We start from the raw sequence: 12,178 nt of genomic DNA, 5'->3' as shown, positions 1-12,178 counted from the left end.
GTCTGATGCTTATGAAGGTGCTCTGTCATATGGTCTTTTTTTTATAGCTCCTAACAGGGGGCAGGTCTCTAATTATCCAGGTTACAGAGGCATGGCCAGCAGATTGTAGGTCACACACCCCAATGGACAGCTACTGACCTGAGGAGTGTACGTCTGCTCTCTCTCTCTCTCCCTCTCTCTCTCTCTCTCTCTCTCTCTCACACACACACACACACACACACACACACACACACACACACACACACACACACACACACACACACACACACACACACACACACACACACACACACACACACAGAAAATAACTACAACTGTCTGGGCCTCTCCTCCCAACTAGCTCTCACAGTCTCCCATCAGAATTAGACGTTCATCCATGTTTCTCAAAAGTCACAATTTGAAGCTTTTGCAAAGTGTTTCAGTTTAGGCATTAACTCCACATTTTTGAGGTTAGAGTTAAGTTAAGGTTTGGGTTAGACCCTTTTGACACGTACGAACACACGGATGTGATGGTTCTACAGTGGTCCTTGCAGCGTACGCTCAAACTTATTTAGAACTTCCAGTTACAATTGACACAACGGTCAGCGTTTGAGCTGGCCACACTGTTCTTTCTCAGAAACATTTTGCACAAACACAGTCTTTAAAAAGTTATGTACTCATTGTGAGCAGTTTATTTTTGGATTCAATGTTCATACATTCACAGAAGTAGCAACAGCATAACACAAGTCTCATCAAAATTGGAAAATGTAGCAGACATTAGTCTTAGTGCTAACTGGGGAAAGAGTGACCTAACACAACCGGTCATATTTAGCTAACTCGGCTGACAGAAACCATAATATGAATTATCTAGTAACAATTTCTAAGTACAATTCATCACACATCATAATCTAAATAATAATATATTGAGTAAAACATCTAAATCAATCCGGTTCCCCTGCGTCAACCACAGAAAAGAGACTACAAGAAGAGTTGGGTCTGTGTGTCGTCTACCATCATTCACTTCAATACTTATTTTCCACTATAACTTGCAAATAAATTCATTAAAAATCGTACAATGTGATTTTCTGGATTTTTTTTCTCATTTTGTCTGTCATAGTTGAAGTGTACCTATGATGAAAATTACAGGCCTCTCTCATCTTTTTAAGTGGGAGAACTTGCACAATTGGTGGCTGACTAAATACTTTTTTGCCCCAATGTATGTGTCCATTACAATGCATGATATGTCACCAGACCATGAAAACTTGAATAAAACAGTAAATACCTTATGCTCCATACATGCACACGGTGTGCTACAGTAGAAACAACGGTATGATATACACAAATGATAACAATAATGTAATAAGGCGCTTAATTTGATGGGAACGCACATATGTCAACAATTATTATTAGTAAGGAAAACAACAATGTGGGCGCCAGCTGGAAAATGTGCCAGGGGGGGAAAGTTTGTGCAAGTTCTGTTCCGAATGGAGATGCGCAAATGTCTGCATCTTTATCTGGGGAAGCACTGGGGAAGTGCTTGGGCTCTCGTCGAAGAGAGAAGTTTGTCCGGCTCAGTAATGCCTCAAAGGTAAATTGTTCTCAACAGTGAAATGGGCTACTTCTATGTGAATTAATGAGGAGGTGGAACACATCTCAATTCAAACTGTTGTTAGAAAATAAAACTTGCAAGAAAATCATTTGAAAGTTTAAACATAGCCTATAGATAATTAGCAGTCAGCGTGCCTTGGTTCGAGGGCAGCGTGAGTTAACTCTCCTGTTGTGTATCAATCACACTTTAGAACAGTGAGTGCATTCTGACATCACGTGCATAATACAACACGCCGGGACGACTGTTAGAGACGTTTGGAAGTCACGCGTGATAAGGTTAAAACGTAAATCTCAAAAACAACTTCCTATTGCTGGATTCTAACATAAAACCTTTGTCACCAGAGCCAGATGCTGACGCCCATCCGCCATCCCCATCACCCAAGCAAAACCAAAGCCTACTTGAAGGTAACAGCTTGTTGCCCTTAGTGAAAGGTTTCCACTTCAACTCCCGACGTCCTCAGACATGGGTGGACGTCGAATACTGACTTGTATCACGGGTGACCTGGCTGCTCCTCCAAGCCTTCTCACCAAGATGACAATTCATTAGTAATTGACCGCAGCAGCTTTGGTCATGAAACATTAACATGCTGCTGGTGAATTATTGATTAATGATATGAAGCGATCGGGTGAGCAGACGTTCTGAAAATAACACAGCAGTGTTTGGATGAGAGGAAAGAGAGGCCAAAATCAATGGAATGCTGAACCAAGGCCATGACACACAAATACACTAAAATGCACACACACACACACACACACACACACACACACACACACACACACACACACACACACACACACACACACACACACACACACACACACACACACACACACAAACACACACACACACACACACACACACACACACACACACACACACACACACACATGTAAACACAAACACGCATGAACACACACATCAACCCAGTCAACATAATTTAGCTGCAGTATGGATAAACATCTAATTCTGAAGTGAGACTGTGAGAGCTTGTTGTAATAGACTAAGAGCATCTTGAATAAAATACAAGTTTACAATGTTTCTCAAACTTCAAATTTCTAAGTTGTTCCAAACGCCAAAGTATTGAAGGTTAAGTTGAGGCATACCTCTGAAATTCTAATGTTAGTCATTGACTCAGAATGGTTAAGGTAAGGGTTAAAGTTTAGGATTGGCTTAAAACAAAACTCTCAAAATCAACTTTATATTGCTGGATATGAAGATGTAAACTTTTGCATCAGAGGTGGATGCTTATACCCATCCACCATCACTGTGTTAGCAAAACTGAAACCTACTTCAAGGTAACAGCACTCACTGTTGTCCCTAGTGGCCGGTTTCCACGTATCTCCTGACATCCTCAGACATGGATGGACGTCTACTACTGACTTGTATCACGGGTGACCTGGCTGCTCTATTTAGAATATTACAGTGGTTGTGTTATGGAAGGTGTGCGTTATGGTCAGTGAGCTGGTTCAGGTGGGCTAGTAGCTGTCTATGGTGCTGAAGTGGAGAGTTCTGCTGTGTTGTCAGGGGTGGTGTGGTGCTGAAGGGACAGCTCTCAGGTGTGTCTCCTCAGACATGCCCTTTAATGGCAGCGCTGTGATGAACTGGGTTTTAATCCAGGTCATACACATCACAAGACATCAGCTCAGTGGACTAACACAATCAAGTGTGTTGGGTGTTTGAAGAGGAGTTAAGGTGTCTGAAAGGGTTTCGACTGGTGGTTTTATCTGGAGCAGGAGGCATGCTGAGGGAAAACTCATCACCCAGGTAGAACAGAAAACTCTCTCTCTCTCTCTCTCTCTCTCTTTAGAGACATTTGGAAGTCACGCGTGCCCCCCTCTCACAGACAGCAGGGGGAGATGTAAAGAGGAGATACATTTCCATCACCTGCAAAGGAGAGAAATAGATTATGGATAAAACATCATTTGGAGAAGAAATAATACATTCCCATTCCTCTGTTCCTTTTCTCTTTTGTATACTTTTCCTGCGGCCTAAGAAAGAGAAACACACTCCCCCCCATCTCAATCCACAGAGATTAGTAAAAGCTCCTCTCCCTCTCTTTTTCTGTCTCCCTCACACACACAAACACTGAAAAGGAGGATATTGATAATAATCTCAGGGTAAAAATGAGTATGTGTGATGTGTCCATACTATCAGGGGTGGCAGGGTAGTGGTTGAGCATTGTTCAAATCCCCAAAGCAGACAAGGTACAAATCAGTCATTCTGCCCCTGAACAGGCAGTTAACCCACTGTTCCTAGGCCGTCATTGAAAATAAGAATTTGTTCTTAACTGACTTGCCTAGTAAAATAAATGTAAAAAAATCAGGCCTAAGAGAGGGAAAGAAAGAGAGAAATGGAGAGACAGAGAGAGAGGTCATCAGTAGGCATACAGGAAAATATGAGGGGTTAGAGAGTTGTCCACTTTCAGAACTCATAGAGGCTTCAGTCTACTAGTTAGTGTGTGTGTGTGTGTGTGTCAGAAGCTGAAGGGAGGAGTTTAGCAGTTCATTATCTCACGCCTTAATATTTAATTTAACGACTTGATTCATGAGGAGATCCATCCTAGACCTTCATCCATTACAACTCAGCACAGTCTCTATCAAACCTTTCCCTCTGTCTGGGTCATTACCTGCTTATTTCTAGCTAGTTATTTTATATATTTATTTATTTGCACAGAAATATTAAAGGGACCCATTACAAGACCCATTGAAACTCCCTCTCAACTGTGAAAAAAACCTCCCTCTCTACTGTGAAAAAACCTCCCTCTCTACTGTGAAAAAACCTCCCTCTCTACTGTGAAAAAAACTCCCTCTCTACTGTGAAAAAAACTCCCTCTCCACTGTGAAAAAAACTCCCTCTCTACTGTGAAAAAAAAACTCCCTCTCGACACACACACACACACACACACACACACACACACACACACACACACACACACACACACACACACACACACACACACACACACACACACACACACACACACACACACACACACACACACACACACACACACACACACACACACACACACACAGCAGAGGGAGAGTTGAAATATCCCACAGCTATCATTTCATCAGGGCCTCTTTCTTCCATTTTGCTAATTATCTCTGTGGCTAATTACTAACCTCTTGGCTACTCTAGTCATGTTACTCTCTCACAGAGCAAAGTGCTTGAGAAAAAAAGATGAAACAGTTTAGTAGTTGATTCAGAAAACCTTGAGTTTGACCTGACTTGAGAAGAGTCCCATTCTCTAACTCTGTAACTTCCGTTAAATTAAACTGCTCGCAGTATTTCCAGTCATTTTCTATTCTTATTAAACACACAGCTCTGAGAGGGGCTCTGCTTGTGTATGTGTGTATTGGGTAGAGGGTGAGGGCAGTGTATTTGAAGAACTTTCCAGGTGATGGTTGGCAATGGCACAGCTATTTTTACTATGTGTGCTGACATGGCTTTGGACTGGGCCTTGGAAACCATTTAGATGTGTTTTTCTCTCTGAAATCCTTGCTTTTTATGGTAAGTGACACAGTTGTATTCTTCCCCTCCTATTCCCCTACTCCCTAATCAGTAGAAATCAGACATAGACTACAGATGAGGCCATTGTGAGGAGGTGACTGAAGGAGAGGAACACTGCAAGGGGTGAGAGTAGCGCTTGACAGGATCTGAATGGAACAGTCAGAATGCTCCCTTCTTTCTCTCACAACACAGATCCTCTGTGGAATGCCATTACCTCACTCCTACAACCTCTCCCTCCATGCTCTGATTCTCTGTGTCTCTCTCTCTGTCTCTGCTCTGTCTCTAGATCTCAGCCTCTGTTGTGACACTGCTCTGTCTGTCTGTGGGAGAGGAGGCAGGAGGGAGGCTTGTCTTTAGAAAAGTTGCATCATTGGATCAAACGAGCACCCTGATGAAGACTAGCATGGGAAAACCGTTTTTGTATTGATGGTTGAATTGTGGCTGTGGCTGTGTTACACACAGATAGGAACAGTATCTGACAGTACATCTCAGTGAAAGGTGATTTATGAGTGTAGATGCATTAGGTGTATGGTGGGAGGCACAGAATATAATTATTGAGGGAATGAAATATTTTCACATGTATTACATTTTGAGTTCAAAATGTTAACGCAAACATTTTCACATGTGAGGAAAATAACATGTTTTCACCTCAACTGTGAATTGCAGTTTCACATGTGAAAAACATTAATATGTGAAAATCTCACTTTTATATGTGGAATTCAATCACGTGAAAATCTAATATGCAGATTCACATAAGAAAACTCCACTTCTTAAAATCTCAGTTGCACATGTGGAATTATATTTTCAGTTTCACATGTGAAAAACGTCCACGTGATTGTTTTTCACGTCTGACTTGCAATACCAAGTCTTTCACATATGAAAGTGTAAATTAGATTTTTACATGTGATTGTTTTCACATTCCGCATGTGAAAGTGAAAATCTAATGTGCAGTTTCAAATGCAAGAAACCTTTACATGTGAAATTGCAAGTTCACATGTGGGGTTGAAATAATGTTATTCCCCTCACATGTGAAGAGATGGTGTTAACATGTTGCAGTAGCAATGTTTCCGCCGGTGGAATCATGGTTATCACATCTAAAAGGCCCACAATGCATAACATGAGAGTGATTTTGCGGTACTTTCGCGGAACAGTGGAAAGAATAAAACATTTCCTGGCAGGTTAATGGACCACACTCAAATGGTAACATGGTTCTGCTGTATGAAGCGCTCTGCCTGTTAATAAATAGTTAATTCTTAATTGTTACGTCCATTTTTTGACCTCTAAATGAATTCTATGTACCCATGGATTCTTGAAGAATATAATGGATTCGTACCACATCATAACTGAAAATATAAGCTGGTTTTACTCCAGTGTTTGCAGACAAAATAAATGTAAACAACCACTGTATAGCCCAAAAACATGGTGAAAACTATAAACACCTTTAATAGAGTCATAGTGTTATTGTATGAGGCAATCCTCTAGTGAGGGAGTTACTTTTGTGTCAGTAATATCAAGTAAAGCTTCTGATGTCGAGAACACAATTATCAGTATTTGCAACAGCAAAAAATATTGAAAGCAAAACTTAAACCCAAAAGTATAGCAAAACTAAATATTGCAAGGAAATCATTTTGAAATGCGAGAACAAATGTAAATTGTAAATTCTCTGTGGATTATTTTTAATGATAATGTCATTAAATAAAACGCCTCCATCTTTAATACCGTTATTTGTTACCCTGGCTTTTTTTTCCAGTTGTAAGTTTTGGGACATTAATTCCAGTGACCTAGTACCTTGCACCCCACTGCTGGTTTGCCTCTGAAACTAAGCAGGGTTGATCCTGGTCCGCCCCTGGATGGGAGAGTTAGCTGGAAGTGGTGAATAAAATGTGTGAATAAAAAATTCCACATGTGGTGTTTATTTGTGAGGAGAAAACCTGTAAAAACAAATGTACATCTGGAACTTCACACATGTCCAAAAACCACGCCTGACTCAAGTGAAAATTGCATTGGCAAACAAATGATTCACGTGATTTGTTCACACGTGTCTGAAAACCATTTGATTTTGTAAGGGACAGGGCTTCCCCTCAGGACATAATATCTCTCATATTGATTCAGTTTAACCACTGATGTGTGTGTGTGTAACCTGTATAATACAATATATAAACACAAATACCACACAAAATATACAGTGCATTCAGAAAGTACTCTTTTCCACATTTTGTTATGTTACAGACTTGTTCTAAAATTGAATAAATTGTTTTTTTCTTCTTCATCAATCTACATACAATACCCCATAATGACAAAGCAAAAACTGTTTTTAGAACTGTCTGCAAATTTATAAAACAAAAACACTTAAATATCACATTTACATCAGTATTCAGATTCTTTACTTTGTTGGTGCACCTTTGGCAGAGATTAAATCCTCGAGTCTTCTTGGGTATGACGCTACACGCTTGGCACTTCTGTATTTGGGGAGTTTCACCCCATTCTTCTCTGCAGATCCTCTCAAGCTCTGTCAGGTTGGATGGGGAGCGACGCTGCACAGCTATTTTCAGGTCTCTCCAGATATGTTTGATCAGGTTCAAGTCTTGATTCTGTCTGGGCCACTCAAGGAAATTCAGAGACTTGTCCTGAAGCCACTCCTGTGTTGTCTTGGCTAGGTGCTTATGGTCATTGTCTTGTTGGAAGGTGAACCTTCGCCCAAGTCTGAGGTCCTGAGCGCTCTGGAGCAGGTGTCCATCAAGGATCTCTCCGTACTTTGCTCCCTTCATCTTTGCCTTGATCCTGACTCATTTACATTTACATTACATTTAAGTCATTTAGCAGACGCTCTTATCCAGAGCGACTTACAAATTGGTGAATTCACCTTCTGACATCCAGTGGAACAGCCACTTACAATAGTGCATCTAAATCATTTAAGGGGGGGAGAAGGATTACTTATCCTATCCTAGGTATTCCTTGAAGAGGTGGGGTTTCAGGTGTCTCCGGAAGGTGGTGATTGACTCTGCTGTCCTGGCGTCGTGAGGGAGTTTGTTCCACCATTGGGGGGCCAGAGCAGCGAACTGTTTTGACTGGGCTGAGCGGGAACTGTACTTCCTCAGTGGTAGGGAGGCGAGCAGGCCAGAGGTGGATGAACGCAGTGCCCTTGTTTGGGTGTAGGGCCTGATCAGAGCCTGGAGGTACTGCGGTGCCGTTCCCCTCACAGCTCCGTAGGCAAGCACCATGGTCTTGTAGCGGATGCGAGCTTCAACTGGAAGCCAGTGGAGAGAGCGGAGGAGCGGGGTGACGTGAGAGAACTTGGGAAGGTTGAACACCAGACGGGCTGCGGCGTTCTGGATGAGTTGTAGGGGTTTAATGGCACAGGCAGGGAGCCCAGCCAACAGCGAGTTGCAGTAATCCAGACGGGAGATGACAAGTGCCTGGATTAGGACCTGCGCCGCTTCCTGTGTGAGGCAGGGTCGTACTCTGCGGATGTTGTAGAGCATGAACCTACAGGAACGGGCCACCGCCATGATGTTGGTTGAGAACGACAGGGTGTTGTCCAGGATCACGCCAAGGTTCTTAGCGCTCTGGGAGGAGGACACAATGGAGTTGTCAACCGTGATGGCGAGATCATGGAACGGGCAGTCCTTCCCCGGGAGGAAGAGCAGCTCCGTCTTGCCGAGGTTCAGCTTGAGGTGGTGATCCGTCATCCACACTGATATGTCTGCCAGACATGCAGAGATGCGGTTCGCCACCTGGTCATCAGAAGGGGGAAAGGAGAAGATTAATTGTGTGTCGTCTGCATAGCAATGATAGGAGAGACCATGTGAGGTTATGACAGAGCCAAGTGACTTGGTGTATAGCGAGAATAGGAGAGGGCCTAGAACAGAGCCCTGGGGGACACCAGTGGTGAGAGCGCGTGGTGAGGAGACAGATTCTCGCCACGCCACCTGGTAGGAGCGACCTGTCAGGTAGGACGCAATCCAAGAGTGGGCCGCGCCGGAGATGCCCAACTCGGAGAGGGTGGAGAGGAGGATCTGATGGTTCACAGTATCGAAGGCAGCCGATAGGTCTAGAAGGATGAGAGCAGAGGAGAGAGAGTTAGCTTTAGCAGTGCGGAGCGCCTCCGTGATACAGAGAAGAGCAGTCTCAGTTGAATGACTAGTCTTGAAACCTGACTGATTTGGATCAAGAAGGTCATTCTGAGAGAGATAGCGGGAGAGCTGGCCAAGGACGGCACGTTCAAGAGTTTTGGAGAGAAAAGAGAGAAGGGATACTGGTCTGTAGTTGTTGACATCGGATGGATCGAGTGTAGGTTTTTTTCAGAAGGGGGTGCAACTCTCGCTCTCTTGAAGACGGAAGGGACGTAGCCAGCGGTCAGGGATGAGTTGATGAGCGAGGTGAGGTAAGGGAGAAGGTCTCCGGAAATGGTCTGGAGAAGAGAGGAGGGGATAGGGTCAAGCGGGCAGGTTGTTGGGCGGCCGGCCGTCACAAGAAGCGAGATTTCATCTGGAGAGAGAGGGGAGAAAGAGGTCAGAGCACAGGGTAGGGCAGTGTGAGCAGAACCAGCGGTGTCGTTTGACTTAGCAAACGAGATCGGATGTCGTCGACCTTCTTTCAAAATGGTTGACGAAGTCATCTGCAGAGAGGGAGGAGGGGGAGGATTCAGGAGGGAGGAGAAGGTGGCAAAGAGCTTCCTAGGGTTAGAGGCAGATGCTTGGAATTTAGAGTGGTAGAAAGTGGCTTTAGCAGCAGAGACAGAGGAGGAAAATGTAGAGAGGAGGGAGTGAAAGGATGCCAGGTCCGCAGGGAGGCGAGTTTTCCTCCATTTCCGCTCGGCTGCCCGGAGCTCTGACTCGTCTCCCAGTCCTTTCTTCTGAAAAACATCCCCAGAGCATGATGCTGCCACCACCATGCTTCACCGTAGTGTGAAACTCCAAGTGGGCTGTCATGTGCCTTTTATTGAGGAATGGCTTCAGTCAGGCCACTCTACCATAAATGTCTGATTGGTGGAGTGCTGCAGAGATGGCTGTCCCTCTGGAAGGTTTTCCCGTATCTACCATCAGGTTCTTGGTCACCTCCCCGACCAAGGCCCTTCTCCCCCTGATTGCTCAGTTTGGCCAGGCGGCCAGCTCTAGGAAGAATCTTGGTGGTTCCAATGTTCTTCCATTTGAGAATGATGGAGGCCACTGTTCTTGGGGACCTTCAATGCTGCAGAAATGTTTTGTTAGTCTTCCCCAGATCTGGGACTCCACACAATCCTGTCTCGGAGCTTTACGGACAATTCCTTCGACCTCATGGCTTGGTTTTTACTTACAGTTGACACTGTCAACTGTGGGACCTTATATAGACAGGTGTGTGCATTTCCAAATCATGTCCAATCGATTGAATTTACCACAGGTTGACTCCAATCAAGTTGTATGAACATCTCAAGGATGATCAATGGAAACAGGATACACCTGAGCTCAGTTTCCAGACTCATAACAAAGCTTCTGAATTCTTATGTAAATAAGGTATTTTCCTTTAGTTTTTTTATACATTTGCAAAAATTTCTAAAAACCTGTTTTTGCTTTGTCATTATGAGCTACATATTTAATCAATTTTAGAATAAGGCTGTAACGTAACAGCATTTTGAAAAAGTCAAAGGGTCGTACTTTCCGAATGCCCTCTATATATACGTTATACACATTAAAATACAATATACACTGTCATGGTAAGCACAAATAAAACATCACCAGCAAAACAGTTACATTCTTCCTAAAAAAACAATCAATACGTTAAATTGCGGCACCAGAACATTGAGATTAAACGCAACCCATTCTCATCAACGGGCTGCAGTAGATCAGGTTGAGAGCTTCAAGTTCCTTGGTGTCCACATTACCAACAAACTATCATGGTCCGAACACACTAAGACAGGGCATGACAAAGCCTATTCCCCCTCAGGAGATTTTGCATGGGTCCTCATATCCTCAAAGGTTCTACAGCTGCACCATCGAGAGCACTGGTTGCATCACTTCTTGGTATTATTGTTATTTTAAAGTTGTTGTTTAATTATTTGTTACTTTTATTTAAATGTTTTTACTCAACACTTTTTGTTAAAGTGTTTGTTAAGCATTGTTGGTAAAGGGCTTGTGAGTAAGAATTCCACTGTAATGTCTACCTACACCTTGTCACGCCCTGGCCATAGTTTACTTTGGATGTTTCTGTTTTGATTGGTCAGGGTGTGATCTGAGTGGGCATTCTATGTTGGATGTCTTGTTTGTCTATTTCTGTGTTTGGCCTGATATGGTTCTCAATCAGGGGCAGGTGTTAGTCATTGTCTCTGATTGGGAACCATATTTAGGTAGCCTGGGTTTCACTGTGTGTTTGTGGGTGATTGTTCCTGTCTCTGTGTTTTGCACCAGATAGGGCTGTTTCGGTTTTTGTACGTTTGTTATTTTGTTAGTTTGTCGTGTATAGTTTCCGTATTAAATAAAATGAATCACAACTACGCTGCATTTTGGTCCGCTCCTCCTTCCCAAAACGAAAGCCGTGACAGAATCACCCACCACAACAGGACCAAGCGGCGTGGTAACAGGCAAAAGAAACAGCAGGAGCAACAAAAGAAGGAATGGACATGGGAGGACGAATAAGACGGAGAAGGACCCTGGGCTCAGCCTGGAGAATATTGCCGCCCCAAGGAAGAACTGGATGCGGTAAAAGCGGAGAGGCGCCGGTATGAGGAGGCAGCATGGCGAGCGGATGGAAGCCCGAGAGTCAGCCCCTAAAATCTCTTGGGGGGCTCAGGGAGAGTGTGGCAGAGTCAGGAGTCAGACCTGAGCCCACTCTCCCTGTTTATCGTGAGGAGCCAAGGAGGAGACCAGAACCAGAGCCGATGTTGGAGGTGAGCGAAACAGAGACTGTGAAGGAGTTATTGGGGAGATTGGAGGAGAGAGTAATGAGGGAGTTGCTTTGTTGGTGCTTTAAATATGGAATTCGCCCGACGGAGCGTGTCGGGGATTTGATGACACCTGGGTCAGCGCTCCATACTCGTCCTGAGGTGCGTGCTTCGGCTGGTGAAGTTGGTGCCAGCCTCACGCACCAGGCCTCCTGTGCACC

Source organism: Oncorhynchus masou, chromosome 31 (assembly GCF_036934945.1).
Source record: "Oncorhynchus masou masou isolate Uvic2021 chromosome 31, UVic_Omas_1.1, whole genome shotgun sequence".
Lineage (NCBI taxonomy): Eukaryota > Metazoa > Chordata > Actinopteri > Salmoniformes > Salmonidae > Oncorhynchus > Oncorhynchus masou.
Note: the sequence above shows the minus strand (reverse complement) of the source record.